Source organism: Protopterus annectens, chromosome 2.part2 (assembly GCF_019279795.1).
Source record: "Protopterus annectens isolate FY-2018-M chromosome 2.part2, PAN1.0, whole genome shotgun sequence".
Classification (NCBI taxonomy): Eukaryota; Metazoa; Chordata; order Ceratodontiformes; family Protopteridae; genus Protopterus; species Protopterus annectens.
In genome coordinates, this window is record NC_056730.1 from 815230731 (window position 1) to 815250524 (window position 19794).

General features: G+C 40.4%; 1 protein-coding gene across 2 annotated transcripts in view; it reads right to left on the minus strand.

Moving 5' to 3' along the window:
• The window catches only part of TMEM161B (transmembrane protein 161B), an 885867-nt gene that overhangs the window by 661134 nt on the left and 204939 nt on the right, over window positions 1-19794 (minus strand). The gene's annotated exons all lie outside the window — the stretch shown is intronic.

Sequence of the window (19794 nt, forward strand, 5' to 3'; positions counted from 1 at the left end):
CTGCACCCATGATTTTCACAAAACGTCTAGCCCCAGTGACAGTCTTCTGCATGTCAAAGGACGTTCAGATTTACCTCTACTTAAGGTGATCGCCTCATTCTGAAAACAGATCTAGAAAAACTCAGAAGCAGATCTACCTTACACTCAAGAGGTCCCGACTTCTCTAGGTTTCACCATCAATACCCAAAAGTCCCAAAGCATCTCCACAAACAAGATTGTGCTTCTGGAGGCTTTGCTGGAATCCTCACTTCAGAAAGCCTTCCTTTCACCAGACAAGGTTAAAAAGCTCCTTCTCAGGAACTACAGCACAGCTAGAAAATTCCTCAGAGCCTTGGGTTACACGGCCTTTTGCATCACTGTGCTCCCCTTAGCCAGACTACATATGAGGAAGCTGTAGTGGGACCTCATAAATGTGTGTTGTCAACATTCTCAGTCCCTCAACTTCAGGGCAAAGCTTCTCCATTATCTCAGGAAGGAGTTTGCCTGATGGGCCAAAGAATACACCTCAACCTGGGCCTTCCCTTCAGGTTCATTCCCCAGAGCCAAACTCTGACCACAGATGTCTTGGAGATGAGCTGGGGGCCCAGTAAAACAACTTATAGACTCGGGACTGATCAGACTTTCAGCCGAAGTATGAAATCAACCTAAAAACTGATGGCAGTCCACAAAGGTATGACTGCCTTCAAAGACCAATGGAAACCAGACATAACCCTAGTGAAAACAGACAATACCACAGTTATAAAGTACATAAACAAGCAGAAGGGACTCACTCTTACCCTCTGTCACTTAGCTATGGACTTCTAGGAAAAAGCAAACTTCCTAGGTCGGCACCTCATGGCTCAGTACCTACCAAGAGAAACCAGTCAACTGGAGAATCACCTAAGCAGGAGCCTGTCAGACCCTCATGAGGGTCAACTGCATCGAGAAGCTTTTCTAAGCATAGCTAAAGAATGGTGTGTGCCAGAAATAGACGTTTTTTTCACCAAAGAAAAAACCCTCACTTGAAAATTAAAATTGTTTAAGGACCAAAACCAGGTCAGCCTGGAAGGCAGATGCCTTCTCCTTCCCTTGGACAGGCCTACTCCTCTATGCCTTCCCCCATACCCTTGCTGACTGGGGTACTGCTGAAGACATGGGAAAGGGCCAAGGGTCATTCTAATAGCTCTAGATTGGCCAAGGAAAAACTGATATCCTCTAATGCTCGGCCTAAGCAAGAAAGAACCATGTCTGCTGCTTCAACAAGTGGACCTATTAACACAAGACAAGGGCACCATCATACACCCCAACCTGAACACTTTCATATTGACAGCTTGGATGATACCTTGACCCCTGAAGGGGAACACCTCTCGACAAACAGTTCTTGGCCATTCTAAAAGAGGTCAGAAGACCTAGCACAAGAAAAACTAACTCCACTAAATGGAAGGGATGCACAATATGGTGCAGTCAAAATGGACAGATCCCTCTTCAAGCTCAGATATCTCTGATCTTTTCATACTTATCATAACTTTTGACAAATGGCTTTCTTATTCCTCTATTACGAAAGACATTTCAGCAATTTCCGATTATCTACCTGCTCAACTCCTTCTCTTCCCCTATCCTCTCATGAAACTTCCTGTCCCTCCATGAGATCTCAATTTCATTCTGGAAAGGTGTAGAACCAGCTACATCCACAGACATCAAATTCCTGACCCGGAAAACAGCCTTCCTGCTAGCCATTACTTCAGCTAGAAGGATTTCAGGGTTCCAGGCCCATATGTGTGTGGAACCTTGCATCACTTTTCACCCTGACAATCCCTCTCTTAGGACTAATCCCTCCTTTATGCCTAAAGTGGTTACAAAGATCTTTTTAAACCAAACCATCCACTTGTCGCCTACCTTCTTTCCTAACCCTCAAAACAACAGTGAAAAAATCCTCCTCACATTGGATATGCATAAGCAACTGCATTTCTATTTGGACAAGACAGACACTGTCAGGAAGTCTGACCAACTTTTTGTGCCCTTTGCCTGTAGCTCTGAGAGGAGACCAGTTTCTAAATAAACCATCTCTAAATCGATTCCTTACTGCATCCTGTTTTGCTACAGTCACCATGGAAAGATGCCTCCAGACCCTGTGAGGTGTCACTTGACTGGGGGTACTGCTCCATCTACAGTCTTTCTTAAAGGGGTGGCCACTAAAGACATTTTAGAAGCCTCTACTTAGTCCTCTGTGCATACTTTCACCAAACATTACAATCTTCCAACCTTTTCCAAGTCCAGAATGGGGTTTGCCACTACCATCTTGCAAGGCATCCTTTCCTCTCCATTAATTCTTTCCATTCACCCTCCTTTCAGCTTTGGGAGTCATCCCATCAGTTATTTCTGCAACACTGAAATACAAAGAACACAATACAAGAACATAGTACAGTTGTGTACACTTACCATACATGAAGATGTTAGAGTGTATTAACTGTTTTGGTATTCTTTCCCTCTCTCCTTCCCCTCTTGTCCTATGGGATTGGGAAGAACACTCTCTCTAATTTCAATTTGTTTCCTTCTCATCTGTACATACTCTGGAGTTTCTGAGCTTAGGCCTCTGGCTTTAGGGACCTGTTAGAGGGGCTCTTATCTGCTGGGGGCAAGAAGCACTGAGGTTATGGTGCCTGCTGTCTCCCTTTATACCCAGTCATTAGGACATCCACTGGCCTCAGTAGGAAAGGAAAATTCTCAGAAGTTGTGATGGCCAAGACCTTCCATATCAGGAAATCCCATCACTTATGAATGCGATAGTGAATACATTCGCATCTACATTTATGTTAAGTGTACACAACTGCACTTTCCACCCTGCCTTAGCTTCTGAAAGGAATTGGCTTTTTCTGTAAGCAGCCACATGGGAATCTTAGGCCATACCAAATCAAGTCCATGGACATATTACAAGGTGTATGTTAGTCCAGCATTATATAAGGAGATTAAGAAACTAAGAACCTGTTGCACTGTGGCTTCTTTCTGAAGGATCTGGAAAGACTGACCATGAGACGAACCTCTTCCATTAGCCCAAACAAAAGTTTTTGGTACTGGGTTTGGGTGCAACTGACAAAATGACCAACATCTCTGATGGAAAATGATCCTACAGGATCAGAGACTAGCCTCCAGGGAGATCAGTTTCAGAATTAGAACCATGGCTATGTTAACAAGAAGGGACCATCAAGAGGAGGTCTGCTTAGTCTCTTGATATTTACTAAAACTTTCTGAAGCAGCAGCATGAAGGGAAGCCACACATCAATATTTCTCCCAGTTCAGAAAGAAGGCACTCATTGATGTTACTTGCTTGTAATAGTATCTTGCATAAAAGGTCTTTCTTTGGTAAGATCTTACTCTAATTCCCCAATATTGAATAACAGCATGGAAAACTCATGGACTCAATCTCCAATCTCCATTGTAGGGAACTGATACAAGATCTTCTCAAGTGATCTGAATTCTCCCCTGAGGCAATGTAAACGACCTGGAGGTGAAGATTCTTCTGAATGATTATGTGCCAAGTGATCAATGCTAATCTGAAAAAGGGGGAATCTGTATGGGCCCTATGTTTATGCACCACAACGTTGACAATGACTGACAGTATTCTAAATACTGCAGTACAGATACAAATGCACTACTGAAGACCTGAAGGGTATCAATCCATCCCACCATTTCCTTGACATTTGCATGCTTCTATTTGTCTTTAGATGTCCCCAGTGGACCTCAAGGGAGACAGTGCACATTCTGCAAATGCATTGTGAGGAATCCGTTAACAAGGTGGATTTGCACTGTGCAGATGTGAAAGGCATCTCCAGATTCAATAGGACTTCATTCGATCACTATCTGAATGCTCAAATATTTGGTGAATATTCTCAGAAGTGATAGGAGAATCCAAAAAACAAGGGGGAGAACAGTAGTGTTGGGATCTTGCCAGGAATCTTAAGAACTTATTGTGGTCTTTGAAGACAGGAATATGGAGGCATGTATCCTTTATATCCAGAGCAAATATCACAGCTTTTAGCAATAGAAAGGATAACAGGGACTGAAGGAATGGTAGCCTGAACCAGTTTACTGTCAGAAACCTATTTAGATTTGAAAGGTTTAAGACAGGCCTCCAAGGACCGTCTTGGGGCTAGGAGAAAAACTGAAGCAAAACCCTTTTCCTCCTGTTCTGGTGGAACCCTTTCTATGGTAGCAGATCTCAGCTGTTGTTTCACAACTGGACCTACAAGTTATCACCTTACCTGAAAATTCTGGGACACCCCCATGAAACATGGAACGTTTCTGAACTCTGTTCTGTATCCACAACCAATCATCTCACTTATCCAGGTATCTTTGGTAAGAGTGCACCACTGTACTTGAAACAAGTTAGTCATGCTCACACAAGATGAAGGATGGGTGCACATGGGATTAAGGTGAGGAGAGTTATTACTGAATAGCCCTGAGAAACATAGTTCTGAGAAGGTGCCTGCCATGTTACCTGCCTTGGCTTATTCTCCCTCTCCAATAGCCTCTTTCAAAGGCCATATTTTGTTCAAAATGTTTAGTGCTGAACTGCTTAGTATAAAAGATCCACTGCTTAGGCGAGAAGGCTTTATTGTGCAAGGATGGCTATTACAGAACGTTGTTTCACAGTCTGTATGTTTTTCCCCCTTTTCTTCCTAGTGTGCTTTTTTTCTACTGTGAGGGGTGCCAAAAAGTAATGCTTCTGCACTGAGGACTTTCCCCTGACATCTTCAGTCAAGGGCTGGGTCTTTAACCAGCCACGTATTTCAGTTATCGTATCCATGCCTGCTGGCCTAGCAAATACATCTATAGCATTATAGCCACATGGGATAATGCACTTCCACACTTTAACTTTATTTAGACAACTCTCAAACAACCTTAACCTTAAGAATACATCCAGAATAGGTCTTTGGCTTGGCAATTAATACCTCCAGAACACAAAATAGCTGATGAACTGACGTTCTTGTCAGCCCCATCTAAAAATCTGTTCTCTTTATAATTTAGAATATTATTTACAGGAACCTACATAAATTCCACCCACCCCCACAACTGCAACTAGAGAGATGACAGCTAGTTCCACAATAAAATGTGCATAGACATTTAGCATTGTTCCCCAAACACTAAAAAAAAGCTACATGGCTTCTGGGAAACTATAGTCTGAGAACCCATTTCTAATGAGGTGTTTTCAAATATATTCTCAAAGGTTTGGAACACTGGTGAAATAAAGGTCAATTTGGGCTCATCAATACATGGTATTTTTTGTGGTATCTTTTGTGGGAATCAGACATTTTTACTGATCTCTGCCTGAAATGTTCTTTCATCAGCATAAGGGTGTCAGTGAATAAGACATCTTCTTGTGGTAATCACAATAATAGATATTCCATCTCGTTTCTGTAACAGCCAAAAGGTAAACATTTATTAGGATCATGCCAAGTCCTACTCCTCTACTTCATAAAACATCAAAGTCAGCTGACGGGGTCTTGCAAGGGGAAATTCTCCTTTTAGTCAGGGGATAAGGCACCTGAAGTGCTATGTTCTACAGCAAGAAAAGCTGGTGTACTTGTGCTTTGTCAGGCCACCACATAATCTTTTGCAAATCTTTTACAACTGAAGTAGACTGTGGCAGGTGTTCTGGGAATGATCAATGTCAGAGGACACACATCCATTTTGCTGCACTACAGACCACAGTATCTGATCACTTTAAAGTTTAGGGTTAAAGATAACAATATGTCCTGAAAGACAGGGCTACTGTATACAAACAGGGGAAATAAATGGTGGGGAAGGATCTTCCACAAGGCGTCCACCACTTGCTGGTCAAAACTGTGTGTGTGGAGAAGGGCTACTGTATACAAACAGGGGAAATAAATGGTGGGGAAGGATCTTCCACAAGGCGTCCACCACTTGCTGGTCAAAACTGTGTGTGTGGAGAAGTGTATCTGGCTGTGACACCTACAATTTCTGATTAGTCCTGGGATGAAATAGCAAGTGTTGCCTCACTATCAAACTCCATAGGGGATTCAACAGGGTCCCGCACAGCAGAAATAAATGCCACCACTGAGAGCTTACTCGACAGCGTCTCCCAGAAGCTAGAAACATCACACCTCTTTTGGACTGATGAAGGTCTCTGGCTTTGTATACTCTACTTGCTGTGCTGCACACTAACTTATTTAATTTATCCATTTTCCTGTAGTACTTTGATTTAATTTTTCTAGGCCTTGAAGGAGAATATATCAAATAATGATGAACTAGATTAAAGCAATGAGGTTCTGGTGCTCTGAGAATTATTTAGGTTTTTAGCTCATGTTTATAGGGTCTCTTCCTTAAAATAGGCCTTAAGATGTACAGAAAGGGTGCTCCTCCCCTAGACAGAACATACTCTTAAGGTAAAATCCCTTTTGTGGTATCTGTTGACCATAGCCAGAATTGCTGGTGATCTTTTCTGGACTTATCATTCTAGAAAATCTCCAAGAACAATCACAAAAGAAAATAATATAGTATTCAAACCCGATACTGTCAACATTAACCATAAAAGCACTGTCCAAAAAGAGTACTTCATGCCCTTGAAAGCACATGGATGAGACTGAAGGTTCTGTTACCAAACGCTGAAATAGAAAAAAAGAATCAATGCTAGTGTATGTCACTCACCTCTTTCTTCTGGCATCCTCTTCATGTTTCTGGCATGGGGAGAACAGAATGCCCTGGAAAAAGTCCACATTTCTGGAAACTGGTCCAGCTATACAGAAATCAGCTTATGGCTGAATTCTTAAATATACTAAACTGTACTGCAACAGTAAAAAACAGTAGCTTTGTCTGCAACTGTTACAAAGATGAAGGCAGATGACAATGAAATAACCCTCATCTTTGGTTACTAGAAAGAAGTGGGGGGAAGAGAAAGAGAGAAAAATATTCTGTGCAGAAGCTACTGGAAAAACTGATGGTCCACTGAAGAAAGCTTCAGTGTACTTGAGCAAAATATTCTGGGTCAAATACACCAACTTTATAAATTCCTGTGGGGTAAACCTCAACCGAGCTTTGTAGAAAATGAATAAAGAGAACCGCAGGGATATTTGATCCAAACTTCTAAAATCCTCCTTGAAATCCAGAATTAAACATGTATTAACATAGGAATACTGAGTTGCTTTCAATAGTGTGCTTAAGGCCATTGGGGCATTCTATAGTGTTACTGATTTGTCTGAACAAACAGGATGCATCAGTGGTAAGTGTGATGCTTTTCCAATTGTGTTAATTCAAATATATTACAAGATATTGAAGAAACCAAAAGGAGCAACTAGGCTGATGCAGAGTCACAAGTATAAATGAAAAGCAAAATCCTCAGGTTAAAAAAAAATGAAAGGCAAAATCCTCAGGTTAAAATCCACTTTTAATTCACTGCAGGTCAGATCATTCATTTGAGCTTCATCAGATCATGTAACAAAGACCTTCAAGTACATAGGCTACATTTATACAGTTAAAACATCTCCTATTGGCCTATCAAGAGCTGCTTCTTGTTCTGCTTCTTGTTACATTACAAGATAGTTTCCTCTTGCATGTCCATAGCAAATGCATATCAAACAAGATAATTGTTTTTGTTTAAGAGCTGAATATTGACTGTATATTTTGCACCTTATACCAAATTAAATCCAGTGGCAATATCTTATTTTTAGTGTACTGCAAGAAGTTAGTGGCATGAAGCAGCATTGCTCCTTTGTTTTACATGTTAAATACTGTGCAGTTTACCACTAATAAGCTCTGTGTTACAAACCATCAAGCTGCCCATCAAGTAGTACACTATACTGATCAGGTTACATTCAGTGAAGGTGGCTATGAGTGTGCAGTGACTGTCTTGGGATAGGATAAGAAGATTGCAGATGGTATACACTATCTTGATTCTGACCTATACAGTCTACACCTCACATATTGTTTCCTGGTGGCTAACCACATGGCAGTTTCATATCTACTGACGGTTAAAATGGTTGGGAATTTCAGTGCTACATTAGCTATGAGGCTGGAAGGGTGATAGTTACATAAGTGATAAAAGAGTTGTTACACTGATCATCTCCTGCCAAGGAATCAACACAAATTGCACTGAGTATATTGTTTTATTTACAGCTCTTCTAGAAAAATTGTGCAGCTCCTCTTTCCTGTTAGTCAATGACTGGAATAAACTCCTGTGCCCTCAACTGGACGGCAAGACGTCTCGTCTTTGCAAGTATATGCAGCACCTCTAAAGGGGACTTGATTTCTTTTTAGTCTTGAATCAGTTTTTGACTGCAAGTAAACATTTTTATTTACCATACACACTATATATCAGACTGGATCTATGTCAAAGTAACAAATTACCATAATGTCGAGTTGCAAAACGGCGAGACAGAAACAACGCAAATTTATATTCACACATCCAAACAGTTGTAAATTTTCCCTTGGTAAGTAAACAATCGGCCAACAAAATTTAAAAAAAAAACAAACCGAAGCAAATAAAACCCACCCAAGTGGAGGGGCTTAGCTCCCACACACCCCCATGTGGGGAGCTGTGCCTCCCCATACCCCATCTAAATATACTTACTCCAAGATCACACAACTGTGGAGAAAAGGACAAAGTTAACCACATAGGCCAACTGACTCTGTGGTGAAAACTTACGACGATCTGGACGTTGACGAATGTAAACTTTTGCCGTTTCCGTCTTACCATTTTGCAGCTCGACGTTATGGTAATTTGTTATTTTGACATAGATCCATCAGACTATACTTTGCTTTCTACTGACATCATTGGGGCACCAAGCTGGTGAAGAGATTCACTTTGGAGAGCATCTAAAACACTATTAGTGAAAATCTGTAGCCCATGGATTCAAAGTTAGGGCTCTCCCCTTGCCCTTCAAATAACAGAAACTGGACAAGTCTTGAGCCATAAAGTGGATGGTGATTGAGGGTTTAACCAGTGCAGAGTGCCAACATATGGCTTAATAAGGGACAAAAAATAGAAAACGATAGCACATAACCTTCTACAACAGAGAGAAAGAGTGCGTGTACAAGCTGACTTAACTTCGCTCTTTTAGGCATGAAGGCCTTCAAAGTCAGCAGCCTTGACTTTCATAATTTATTATACAAAACAATTTAGTGAGGGCTAGCTAAGGCACTGTGGCACTTCCTTTCGCTGCTGTTACAAAGGAAGAGACTAAATGGGCAGAGGCCTGCTTGATATAAACAAGGTCAGATAAAATGTTTTAATCAAAAGTGCCATTGCCCAGGTGTCTGCATCCATAGGTGTTTACTAAGCTAATGACCACAAAGGCCTTTTTAAGCCTAACCATGCATCCCAAATCTCTGACAACTTCTGATACCCTTGATAAGTGTAAACATGAGCCTGGGAGATGAACCATTTATAGGTTACCTGTTTGCATTAGAGACATAGGTGCCAAGCCAGGGATGAATTTCCAGTTTCCCATCCAATTTTCCAAGCTGTACTTGAATTGGGTTAGGGAGGAACTCTGCTTCACATGGATGGGGAGCCTGTTCCACAGATGGGGTAGTCTCTGGGATACATACATATTTCTCCAGCAGGTCCTATTTAAATCACAGGCAAGGTTTAAGTCTTTAGAACAGGTAATTCTGATACTGCTTGTTTTGTGGATGTGCAGGAGGTCCATCAGAGTTTGGTCGGACAATGCCCTGTATGCCAGGCATAGATCTCCCTTCAAAAGCCTGTAGGAGACAGAATACAGGGATAGTGCCTTGAGGCAGTCTGCTTAGGACATATTACTTATGCCCTGTATTTTTTTTAGTGAGGAACCTCCATGGACATACCAGGTGTTGGATATGCCTGGGTAGGTACATACCAAAGGGTGCATTGTACTCAATGATAGGTCTGATGAATGCCAAATACAGTGAAACAATGACTTCCTTGGACTTAGACGCCATACCTTTGTTTATACATTGCACAACATAGAATGATTTCCTCACCACTGCCATACCTTTGTTTATAAGTTGCACAACATAGAATGATTTCCTCACCACTATAGACACATGATGATCAAAGGCTAGATTACTGTCTATGCGTGTCCTTAAGTCCCTGACTACTGGGTCAGCTCTAAGGGGTGTGTTGTCAATATGATAGTTACCAGGGATGGATGACTTCCCAAAGGATACTATTATGCATTTCTTGTCATTTAGTTTTAGTCCATGGCTCTAACACCAGTTATTTGTCTGTGTCAGCCCCTCCTGGAGAACACCGAGTCAGTGAGAGATTCAATTATAGCTCCTAATTTGCAATCATCTGCAAATTTAGTCAGCTAGAGACCACTGACATTGGCCTTGACTTCTGAGAAGTAAATGCCAAAAAGGAGCGGTCCAAAGATTTATCCCTGAGGAACTCCACTTCTGACTGGCCTCTTTTAGAGGTGGACTTCCCAATTCTAACTTCCTGGGTCCTGTCTGTGAGCCAGTTGGCTATCCACTGGGTGACATGCGAGGTTTTACCTAACCTCTTGAGTTTGTCAACCCTGCCCGAGTGGGGTATTGTGTCAAATGCCCTGGCCAGGTCAAGGTAGCAGTGTGAATGATTTTGCCCTCATCCATTGCTTTGGTGACCTTCTCAAAGAAGTCCACCAGGCTTAGTAGGCATGATCTGCCCTTGACGAAACCAAACTGAGTTGGGTCCAGTGTCTGGAGGTTTACTATATCTCTTTCATCTCCATGGATTATTCTTTCCATGGCTTTACATACAAGACTAGTGAGACTTATGGGTCTTTAGTTTCCAGGGTCTGTAGATGGCCCACCTTTGTGCAGAGGGATGACTGTTGCCTTTCTCCACTCCTGAGGCATGAAGCCTGTTTGGAGGCTACAGTTAAATAGTAATTCCAGAGGCCCTGATAGGTCAGGTTTCATGCTATTTAGAAGGCATCCTGGGACATTGTCTGGGTCCATTGATGCAGCGTTCTTGGTCTTAGAGAGAGTATTAAGGACCTGTTCCTTAGTATTTCCTGGGGGAAGTGGAGTAAAGTTGGAGCTGAATTCATCAGCCAGGAGGTTTGCTATTTCTTCTGGCTCAGTATATGTGGCTCCATTTACAATGAGCTCTGCACACAATTGTGTATTGTCTTTGAGGTTGGGGACATAGCTAAAGAATGTTCTGTGGTTGTCCTTGGCCTGGGAGGACAAACCTACCTCATATTTGGCTTTGGTAGACTTTATTTGTCCTCCGAGTTATTTGTTTAGTTTGGTAAGAGTACTTTTATCTTTTTGGGTGCTGCACCACCTAATTTTTGCCATGATTTTCTTCCTCCTGTTATACATCTGATTTATTTTTGTGATTTCACCAGGGTGGCTTGTTTTTTGAGTTAGTTCTGTACTTCTTCCTGGTGGGTACAGCTGCCTCGATGCAGCTATTAACATGCTTGTACAGGGTTTCTGTGAACAGTTCTGCATAGGCAGAAGTGTTCTCAGGGTTTATACGGGCTTGAAATTTTGCCAGGTTCACACTTAATAGTAGGAGGTTAGCTTTAGAATAGCTCCTGAATATTCCCGGTTGAGCTGGGGGGGGTCCAGGTTTTATTTTTACTACAAAGGAGACCATTTTGTGGTCTGACCTTACCAGGGAAGGCATTACAGTAGGGGGTGTGCAACACTCTCCCATATTAGTGAGGGCCAGATCCAGTACGGTTCACCCCTGGTTGGTGTATTGGCTATCTGGTCCAGGGAGTTTGTGTTTACAAAATCCAGGAATCTCTGTGCATGTACGTATGATGTTGTATAGGATTCCCAGTTCATAGTGGGGTAATTAAAGTCACCCATGAACATGGTACTAGGTTGGATGGTTAGTGTTTCTAATAAGTTTAAATACATGGTGTGGGTTTCCTGGGTCATAGAGGGGGACAAGGAAGTGGTACTGGATTTTACCTATGGTGATTTGAACATAGAGCAGCTCAAGTGCATTGTCCTGTTTGACCACCCTTGAAGTATAATTATTTTTCATGTAAACAGAAACACCTCCACCTTTAGTCTGTGCCTGTAAAGTAGCTGGTCTAAATGTGTGGAAGGCATTATAACCTTGCACTGTCGGTGTGCTCTCCACGGCTTTAAACCACATCTCAGAGACCACACAGACATCAGCATTCTCTGAGGTAAAGAGAGCTTCCAGGGAGTGGAGTTTTTTGTTTAGGCTACTCATTCCCCTCATGAACCAACTGTTGCAGGAATAGACTACCATATCTCAGAAAGTCAGGTTTAGATAACCAGAGAATGCCATTCTCAGAATGGATGCCCCACTTATTTTAACAAAAGTGGATCATACAGTGTCTTCCTTGTAAGACAGTAAAACCACCAGCCACAATAGTCTTAACCCAGAATTTTATAATTAAATCTAGAAATAATGGTCTGGTTCACAGTAAACCCTGGCTGGTTGGGTCATACTAAGGAAACCTGCTTATAAATCCAGAAAGGAAGAATAGCTAAAATCCTGGTCCTTAGAGACAGCAAGAACATGATGAAAATACAACCCTCCTCAGCATGCAGCATCTGTGATTACTGTGAGGATGCAACTCCCTCGGACTGCATTCTTACTTGCCAAATTCTACAATACAAAATGGTCCCGATTGATGGGTGCACCTCATGCCAAGATGATCTGTGATACATTTAAGGTGCCCTGAAGAAAAGTCAAAGTTAAGTATATTTTTTCTGACTTACTTCTATTGCTAGGTACATAATCTTCAGTCCTCCCCTTCAGACTTAACAGTGCTCTCTCTCTCCCTCTTTAAAGGTATGTGGCAGCAATGCCTCCTGTTCACTTTCCTCTTCAGTCAATCTCTGAAGCCTCTACTTTGAGGAATCAAAAATAACACTGCCATTCAAACAATTAAAGTGGAGGAAAAAACATCAAATTACTGGTCTGCACTAATGATATTCTTCTAACCCTCAACTTCCCCGTTACATCACTTAAGAGACTTTCATGCAAAACGACAAATCCCTCCTTGTCAAATTACAAATTAAATAAGAACACATGCATACAATATATACAAATATTTCAAGCATGGGCAATAATGCCTTCGAGCCTGCCATTATACCACAACAGTTGCTCCATAATAAGTGTCCAGGCTGTTCTTAAAAATATCTTTAGTGCTTGCTTTAATGTAATTTGGTAGTCTATCCCATGTGTCAGCTGCTCTCTCAGAGAACTAATTAGTGAACTTCGTTTTCCTGTAGAATCGTCTAAATAGGTTGTCTGACCATTCTCTACTATGTTTTGATAACCCCAAACATTCTCAGAGGTAGTTTTCTCTAAATGTCCCATATACCTGAATAAAGTCGCTTCTTAAACATCTACATGAGAGACAGTACAAGTTCATATATTTTAATATTTCATAATAACTTAAATTTTCACATCCACAGATGCTCGACATATTTCCACTGTACTCTTTCTAGTTTACTCACATTCTTTTTCTTATAATGTTTCCATATTGTTGTTCCTAATATAACTAACAATGACTTCATCATCTCGGATTTCCTAGATTTTATAAATCTTTTTATACAGTTATACAATTGTCATTGACTAATTGGTCGATATGATTAAAAAAACTCAAAGTTGGCTCCACCCATATACCCAGGTCCTTAAATGAATCTAGCATCAATCAAAGTGACGTATCAAGTATTTACCTTTCAATATATGTCTCCCAAATCTCATATGCTTATTTTTTTATGTACTCGTCATCATAATATTCTTCCATGTCCAAGTAGTCAATTTATTAAAGTCCTTTTGCAGACATGCCCCATCTGTAGAGCATGTAATGGGCACCTATATATTCATTACACTCCTCTAATGGACAGGGATTTATCAGACTATGGCTTCAGTTGATCTCATAGTGAACTCATGTACCTGAGCATTTATCTTGTAATTAATCACAAGGTTAACATGCAGATATTCTGCATTTGACAGTCAAGGAAACAGTCTGCAGAAATCTGTAGCAGTGATTTTCACATTTCTCTCTCTCTTTTTCAATTTTTCCAAGTCTTTTCTATTTCTAATACAATGATGGGAATGGACCCCATTCCTAAGTCAACGTATGTTTAAACTTTAATCTTTGATTTTAGCCAGAAGTGCTCTTCACAGCACCCGCAATGTTCTTAGTAATGACTCCTTCTGCAATTCATATGGAGTTACATGAATTGATAACATATCCAAGTATGACTGTAAATTATTTTTTATAAGACCCATTGCTCCTACTATTGGAACTGTCTGGGTATCCTTCTTACACATTGCCCTCGTTTCTGCCCACAAATCCTGGTATTTTATGACTTTGTTTCACTACTTGCGTAAGACATTGTAGTCACTGGGTGTAGCAATTTCAATGATCAATGCTACTTTCGCCTTCTTTCATGGACTAATATATCTGGATTTCTTGCATCTGTTTTCTCAACTGTTGGTAAAGGGCAATCCCATGTGATACAAACTTCATTTTCTATAATACTTTGTGGCTCCCGTTTCCAGTGTTTTTCAGCTACTTCAATATTATAATGTTTGTACAATTCCAAATGCAACAGTCTTACCATATTTGTATTTATTATTTATTTATTTTAACATTATTTTACCAAGATAAATCCAACTGGACACAAAGTGTCCGTTTTCAGTGAAGTCCTGGGGAGAAAAGCTCCAAGGAAGTTTGCAGAGTACATACATGGTTTAGATAATACAAAATTGGTATACAAGGTAAGAGAAACAAAGAAGAACAATTTTGTAAAACAATAAGATACTCAAACAATAAGATACTCCAGAGTAGAACCCTTATTTGCAATATTTACAAAAAAAGTACATATCAGGTGAGAATATAGTGTATGCAATGGAGGCATACAGCGGGTCACTTATATGGAGTAGTGGGTCTTCAAGGGGGGGTCTTTGCAGTTGCAGAGAGGGTTAGCATTGAGGTGTGAATTAAGATGGCCCTTGAAGGTGCTTGTGTGACTTTTTAGCCTGAGTTCAGGTGGAAGGGTGTTCCATACTTTAGCAACATCATAAGAGAATATGACCTCCCCAGCGCTGTTATTGCATGGGTTGATTTCAGTCAGGTTTTTGTTACATGAACACAGTTCCCTTTTGGGGTTGTGAAAGTTTAGTATGTCAGCTAGGGCAGGGCTCTTCCCCGGATGAAAAAGAATTTGACGGGCTATGATCAGTTGGTGGTAGCGTAGGTGGTTTGGAAATTCTAACCAGTGCAGTTTAATTAGGGATTAGCAGTGGTGGGAATGTGATCTATTATTGTCCGCGAACCTAGCTATTTTATTGTAGCACGTGGAGAGTTTGTTCAGGTTAGTTTTTGTAATGTTGGTGAGGACTGGAGAGGCGTATAGTAATGTTGATAAGAGATAAATTCTGGCTATTGTTCTAGTTTCGGGGGGTTAGGAATAGTATACAACGATATAGGCAACCAAGTTTTTTTATGGACTTTAGAGATAGTTTGGGATACATGCTTGTTGAATTTAAGTTGTTGATCAATAGTGATGCCTAAGAGTTTGGCTTCAGTTACTGGGGTGATGAGGGTACCATTGGTTGACATAATGGTAACGGTGGCGGAGGAGTGATTGATTGGGTAGAATAGTATTAGCTGTGTTTTTTGGGGGTTTAGTATTAGTTGGTAGTTGTTTAGTTCTCTACCTCAGTGAAGGATTCCTGGGCTTTACTTTGTAGTAATTGGATGTTTGGTGCTGAGCAGATTAAAGTAGTGTCATCCGCATACTGGACGATGTTGGCTTTAGTGGTAGCTAGGTGGAGATTATTTGTAAATATGTTGAAGAGAAGGGGACCAAGGATTGAACCTTGTGGGACACCGCATGTGACAGGGAGTGGGGGGATAGGGAGTTGCCCCATTTGACAGATTGTGACCGGTTGTTTAGGTAACTGTTAAACCATTTTAGGGTGGAGTCATCGAGGTTGAGTTCTGCTAGGCAGGTGAGGAGTTTGCTATGGGAAACTGCATCAAATGCCTTGGATAGGTCTAAGAAGGTGGCAGAAACCAGCTTCCCTTGGTTCCTATGTGAGTTTATGGTATTGGAGAAGTTAATTAGAGCAGTGTTGGTGCTATAGGAAGGTCGGAATCCATGTTGGGTTTTAGTTAGAAGGTTGTTAGTTAACAGATGGGTAAGGATTGGTGGTGGATACATTTTTCTAGAATTTTTGAGAGGGGTGATAGGATAGCAATGGGACAGTAGATGGAGAGGTCAGTAGATGGACCTCCCTTGTGGAGAGGGATGAAATGAGGTTTTCCATAATGAAGGAATGGAATGCAAGGAGATAGATCTGTTAATGAGTAGGGAGACGGGGTAGGCGATGGCCTTGGATGCAATTTGGAGATATTGAACTGGGAGACTGTTGGCAGCTAGGGTGGTAGTTTATGTTTAGCTAAGAGATTTTGAATGCTTGTAGTTGGAACTGGGTTAAAAGTGAAGGGGTGGAGTTAGTCTGGTAGTTTAAGGGTTAATGTTGGGTCATGGGTGATATTGCACTTGCCAGATTCAGTATTGAAGAGGTAAAGTAGTTATTAAAACTAGAGGCTATGTGTGGATCAGTACCTATGATATCTGGGGGTGGTGTGGTGGCTTTACCAGGCTGGAAGATGTTGTTCACTGCATCCCAGAATTTCTGTGGGTTGTTGTTATGTTTACTTTGTAGGGCAATATAGTAATGTTTCTTGTCCAACCTAACCTGCTTTTTTGATTTATTTCTGAACTCGGCAAATCTTTGCCTAGTTACAGGAGTTTTGTATTTTTGCCAAGTTATCCAAGCTTTGTCTCTAGTCTTGAGTAAGATTTTTGTGGCTTTGGTTTAACCAGGGGGCAGGGTTACTTCGCAATCTTATAGTTTTTAGTGGGGCTAGTTGGTTTAAAATCTCTAGGAATTTGGAATTAAAGTATTCAACTGCATTATCCAAGGGAAGGGTTTTTATGGGAGCCCAGTCACAGTATTTTAGGGCTTCTGAGAATTGTTCTGGGGAGAAATTTTTTTTGGGAACGTATTTGTAAGAGAGCAGGGTGTTAGTAAATTTTATTTTGTGCCGAAGGAGAAAGGTTGGGTTATGGTCACTGAGGGAGTCTGGTAGTTTTCCAGACAGGTGGGCAGTATTGGGCTGGATAGTCAAGATCCAGTCTAAGGTGGATTCTCGTTTGATGGTTTTGTCAATTCTTGTGGGTGAGTGTATGAGTTGTATGAAATTATATAGGTTTATGTGGTTGGTGGCTATGGGTAAGTGTATAGTGTTCCAGTCTATGTTGACATCACCTAGGAGTAAAATTTCTTGGGACAGGGAGTGAGAAGCCCAGTGGAATATAGATTCTAGTGTCTCAAGGTTGTCTCCTAGTGGTATATAAATGCTGAGTAGGTTTAGTTGTTTGTGTTAGTTTAGTAGTATTTTGGTGAATAGGGTCTCGGCAGTGTTGAAATCTGGGGTTTCTTTTTGAAGGAGCTGGACTTTTAAATTGGATTTGTAAAGAAACGCAATGCCACCACCTTTTCTGTGAGGTCTATCAACTCTTAATATGTTGAAGCCAGGTGGAGTTATAGAGTTATATTTTATGTGGGGTTTAAGCCATGTTTCTGTAATCATTATAATGTCTGGGTTGTATACAGAGATAATTCCACGCAACTGTTCCATTTTATTTATGATACTGCAAATGTTTAGGTTTAGAATGAGTAAATCAGTGGGTTTATGCTTAAATGGGAGGTTGGGGTTGGGTGTAGTATGGGTGTTGTATGTTGGGCCAGGGTTGGGGTGGATATCACCTCCTAGTAGTAGTTGGGCTGCAATGCTATTAATGGTTTTAAGGTAAAATACAGTTAGGAAGTGGTGTTTGAGGCTGGGGTATTTTTTGGATTGTGAAGTGTAATGGATAGGAGAGATGAGTTGAAATATTAAAGGGTAAAGGATAATTGGTTGTGCATTTGCAGGTATGAAGGGATTGTTTGTGGTGTATGGTAGGGTGGGGATTTGATACAGTGCATAGTGTTAAGTGGATGGTGATAAATAGTAATGAAGGAGAAAAAGTAAAGACAGATGGATAGGGAAGGCAAGCGTAATGGGATGATATGGTTGTGGAAGTATGGTGTTGGTGACATGGTGATTGAGTTATCTGTGTTAGACGACTGTGGATGGGTGTAGGAGAGTGGTAGTATGCAGTTTTGTGGTTTGTTGGAATAGAGGTTGTGGTGGGTTTAATGGAGTGAGGGTGCAGGTTTAATTTTAATAATATGCAGTATAAACAAACTCTTAAGATATACAATAACAACGTCAGACAGAATACAGTAAAATAAATGTTACAATGTCAAATAGATGAGAGTATATGCATACAGTAGAATTTTTTTTTATGCTTTTCAATATACAGTCCTTCTGCCATTAGTATATCACAACCAGCAATAAGATGTGGAAATCTTTCCAATTCTGTTTTACAAAACCTATGATTGTCTGTTTCTCCCACATGTTCAATGGACTTTGTAAACAAACGTGTACGTAGTTCACTATCTTGGGCCGCTAATATTAACTTTTCATCTTTTGGTTTAAATTTACATCTCCTTAAACATTTCTGTGGTCGATTCAATGAGGCTAATACCTCCTTGAGAATGGGTATATTATATATTTTCTTGGTATACACCAATTTTTATAAATCATTTGAAGAGCATGAAGCATCCTTCGTGTTTTTCCTGTCCAACTGATCCAACACCTTTTGGGGCCAGTCAATCACTTTAAAACTGTAAGTTAGGATAGGAACAGCAAATTGGTTCATAGCTTGGACTTCATTCCTATACGTCAATGGTGTTTTCAGGATTAAATTTTAGTTTTGTAAAATATTCCTTACTAAGTTTTCACATTTGCTCATGTTTTACTGTTGATCCTTCATAAATTCCCAAATATTTTTCACTTCCTCTCACTCAAGTTCTTTGCATTCCTGTCAAGGACTGATCTTTTCTAGATGCTGCAGTTTTCCTGCTTTAAAAGGTTGTTTTTGCACATTTTTCAAGACCAAATGATATTCTTATATCATCTGAAAAAGTTTTGACGACTTGTAGTTGTGCTTTCAGTTCATCTGATGAACTATACAGTTTTAAATCATCCACAAAAAGAAGAGAAGTCTTTACACTGCATTTTTCTGGGAGCCATATTGTAGTCATGACCTAATCGGTTAAGTAGACAGCTTAATGGAGTAAGGGAAAGACAAATGAGCAGTGGTGACAAGAGAGTCACCCTGGAATATCCCCTTTTTAAATTTTATCCCTGGAATAAAAATTTGTCCTTCATCATGACTTAACTGCAAAGTGGTTTGCACTGTTTCATGGTCACTGTAATGTAATCAGTGTAAGGTATCATACAATTTTTAACACATTTTTATCCACGAATGTGGAGTACTGTCTAATGCTTTTTTGTAGTCTATCCATGCCATACTTAGATTCTTTCACTTTTTACAATTCTGCATTATGACTATTTAACAACAAATGATTCTTTGTTCCATATGACTCTTTCTTTTGCCATTTTGTTCTATTGCCATGATTGAAATTTCTTCTAAATGTTGATAAACTCTGTCAGCAACAATTCCAGTGTATAGTTTATACATCGTCGGAAGGAAAGTTATTTGTCTATAGTTTTTAGGATAGCTTGCAGGTTCATTCTTAAGTAGGAGTATTGTTTCTCCTGTTAACCAGGCTGTCTGTTCAGGGTGCGCACATAAATATTTCTTACTCATAGCTAAATCTTCATGCAAAGATGTTAACATTTTTAGCCAATCTCTACGTCCATTACTTCATCCCATTTCATAGCCTTTACGTTT